At 35.6% G+C, this 3,578-nt stretch overlaps 1 protein-coding gene across 1 annotated transcript in view; it reads right to left on the reverse strand.

Annotated features, from left to right (window-relative positions):
• LOC104746484 overlaps nt 1-560 on the reverse strand; it is a 7,175-nt gene extending 6,615 nt beyond the window's left edge. The window contains exon 1 of the mRNA XM_010467969.2: nt 327-560. The gene's annotated coding sequence lies outside the window, so the exon portion shown is untranslated. The remainder of the gene's footprint in view (nt 1-326) is intronic.

Consider the following 3,578-nt stretch of genomic DNA (forward strand, 5'->3'; position numbering starts at 1 on the left):
CCACAGGTTTTGAAGAAAAAGCTTCACTCGCCGTCCTCACATCCTCCATCTGCGTTCTCTCCGGGGCCATGAAAACCGCCACGTCAGCAAATCTCAGAGCTTTGGTAACAGAGTCTGAAACAGGGGACATGGGGATGTGGCTGATAGAGTCTGACCGGAAAGCTTTGACGGCGGAATCGAGGAAAGAAGTGTCAGGCCAGAGGAAGAGAAGCTTGACATTGGGAGAGCCTCTTCTCGAGATGGGTAAGTCATGAAAGATGGAAAAAGCGAGCTGAGAGAGAGAGGAAGGAGAGTCATCGTCAAGGATTGGGATCTCAAGACGGAATCTTGGTTGTTTGAGCTTCTTGAGTTTTGGGGAAGCGAGTTTTGGGTTGTTTAAAGGTTTGATGAGACAAGAAGAGAGACAAGTCTTGGCTTGAAGAATGGCTTCTTCTTTGGAGTTAGGAGGAGAAGAAGGTGAAGGAAGTGAGAAACAGAGAGGAACGAAGAAACGAGTAGTTGTGGTGTGTTTGTGGCTGAGCCGTGAATGTTGTTGAGTTTGGAGAAATGAAGATGGAAGATTCTAGAATTTGGAGGAGAAGAAGGGTTTAGAGCTTTGAATGTCTGTGTATTGAGTTTGAAGAGAGCCGAAGAAGCCATGGCTGACTCCTGGAAAAGTAGAGACAGGATAAGTAAGGGCATATGCATCGGTTGTCCCATAATTTTTTTGGTCCTTCAATTATTTTATTTATATTTTGAAAGTTTCTTAAGTGTTGTATAGCATTGGTGTCCTTCAGGGTGTGGTCCTTCATAGTATTTTTAATTAAAAAAATTAAGAAAAATACCCTAAACTAGCACTAATCTAAGTTTTTCTTCCAAAGCTAGCACACAATCTCAAATATTCCAAAATTAGCATTATTTTTTTATATTTTAAATAATAAAATTAATTATAATACTTACAATTTTGATGGTTTCACTAAAGCTTCTGGAGATGCTTGCGACAAAGCTCCGGTGATGCTTCTTCTTTTTCTTTGTGTATCAATTCAAATCTAAACTTAGATATGGAGAACAAAGAAGAAGAACGAAGATCGGGAGAACGAAGATCGGGAGAACGAAGATTGGGAGAAGAAGCCACACCGTTACGGTTCTCGTTTCTCCGTTCTCATCCAAAACCTTATTCAGGTATTCTTACTGTTAAATTATTATAGCCATGATTTTACAATTGGCTTGAGACTGAATCGAACATGTATGGTTTGTGAATCATGTTGGTTTAAGAATTTTTTGAATCAATGATACAATTTGTTGATGGGTTAAAGTTCTCGGGATGATCCAACAATTTAATTCCATATACACACACATTCACACTCTCACAAAGCTAGAAAGAGAGAGAGAAGCTTAAAAAAATCACACAACTTTTGTCTCTTCTCATCATCCTCACTCAGATCACTTTGTCTTCTGATTTAGGGTTCTTCATAAACAGGAAGAAACAAAGAGTTTTTTTCTTTGATTGTACACTATTTTGAATTGAGAAGAGAGAAGAAGAGACGCCATGAATATCTTCAAGAAGAAAACTACTCCCAAAGGTAAACAAAAAGTTGATTATTTTGTTACCATTGTTAGTTTTCTGTGTATTTTATCTTCTTCATCTATGAAATTGCGATTAATGATATGAGTTGGTGGAACAAACTCAATCTAGATAAAAATAGGAGCTTTAAGTGTTTGTTGTGTTCAAAATTGGATCTTGCTGTGTGGGTTTTTGTTATCCATAAAAAGGTAGATAGATTTCTTTATTGCTACTTAGTAAAAAGATTGGATTGAGAGAAGAATGCTTTACCTTACCAGTTGTGGTTGAGATTCACCAATGATGCATAGATATGAAAATTACATTACATTGTAATAGGAATTTGATTGAATTAAGCTTTGTCTAAAACTCATGAAGCATTGTTGAAAATTTAGGAAGGGATCCATAAACATTAGGAAGACCTTCCTACACGGTACAAGAGACTTTGGCGATGGTTCTTGACGGAAACAACAGTGGTGTGGTCTGGTTAGGCGGCGGTGGTGGAGGAGAAAAGAAAGAGAACGAGTAAGGTGGTTTGTGGGGAATGAATAAACAGTACATTACATTGTACTAGGAAAATTGATTGAATTAAGCTTTGTCGAAAATTCATGAAGCAGTGTTAAAAATTTAGGAAGGGATCCGTAAACATTAGGAAGACCTTCCTAAACATCGGTGGTTCTGTTTGATATTATGGTGTCCTTTGTAACATTGAGAAGTTTTTTAGACGTGTTGTCGTTGATGTTTTTGCTAAAATGGGTAATTATGGATGATTTCATTCCTCTTACGGGAACAAGTAAACAAGCTTTGGCAAATCAATTTATGAATTTGTTTTCATGTTAATGAGTGTTTGGTTGGGCAATGTAGAGCTGAAGCCATGTTTTCAGAAGGTGTTGCTTTAGTCAAAGGAGTAGAAGGATTTGATACAGATGCAGCTACAAAGAGATTCTTTTAAATATATCTCAATCATGTGATGTTTATGCTATATAATTAGAACACTCAGGAGAGAAATTTTCTTTACATTAGAAACTTGTTGATGTTCTTGAGATTGATTGATACTTGATCCTTCTTGTGTTTTTGATTTGTGTAATGTCTTGAGATAGAGGGGAAGAAAAGAGAGCAAAGAGTTGATGATGAAGTTTGAGTTCAGGTCATTATGGAAAGTCTTCCTAAATTCAAGAATGCCTTCCTAAAAGCTATGAAATTCTTCCTAAATTTTTAAAAATGTGTTTTTAAATATTTTTGTATGTGTTTTACCTTATTGTATCACATATTACTACATTAGTGATGTATGATGATTTAATATTGTGCACATATTGGTGTTTTATAGTAAATGTAGCAAATATGAATATCCAGCATGATATTATAGGAAGACCTTCCTAAACATCAATGACTCCTTCCTAAATTTTAAGTAGTCCTTTCTAAATTATACTTAGGCTACCTATCTTATGTTTTGCCTAAATGTAAGACAATCTAATTTAACATAATCCCTAAGTTCATATGTTCAAAACATGGTAGGTGTGAATTCACATTTATGAATGTTATGTAATCTTTCTTGAATGTCTTGAATCTAAAAAATGTGTTTAAAATCTTTTCATTTTTATGTTTGCCTCAATTTATCACAGATTTTCTCATCAATGTGGGGTAATGATTTGTTTTTGTGCACGTCGTGAATACTACAATAGAAGCCTATGTGTAGGGCTGTAGGCTGTAGGCTGTAGGAGTACTATACATTATTTTCATGAAGATCTTCCTGAATCGCAAAGAATCATTCCTGAATATCATACACTGTATTGCTGCAACAACTGTTGCAGATCTTCCTCATGAACCTCCCAGTAAACGTCATATTCACACATAGTTTTAGCAAATGTTCAAAAAAATTTACAAGCAAATGAAATCTGTAAATGATAAGAGTATATACGTATTCCTAACCATGAACCAAGTTTATCAATCCATCTCAACCAAAGTTCTTCGGTGGTGAATCGGATATGTAGCGTTGAGAAAGAGATAATCCATAATCTTCTTCACTTGAATCATCATG

Source organism: Camelina sativa, chromosome 15, assembly GCF_000633955.1.
Source record: "Camelina sativa cultivar DH55 chromosome 15, Cs, whole genome shotgun sequence".
NCBI lineage: Eukaryota > Viridiplantae > Streptophyta > Magnoliopsida > Brassicales > Brassicaceae > Camelina > Camelina sativa.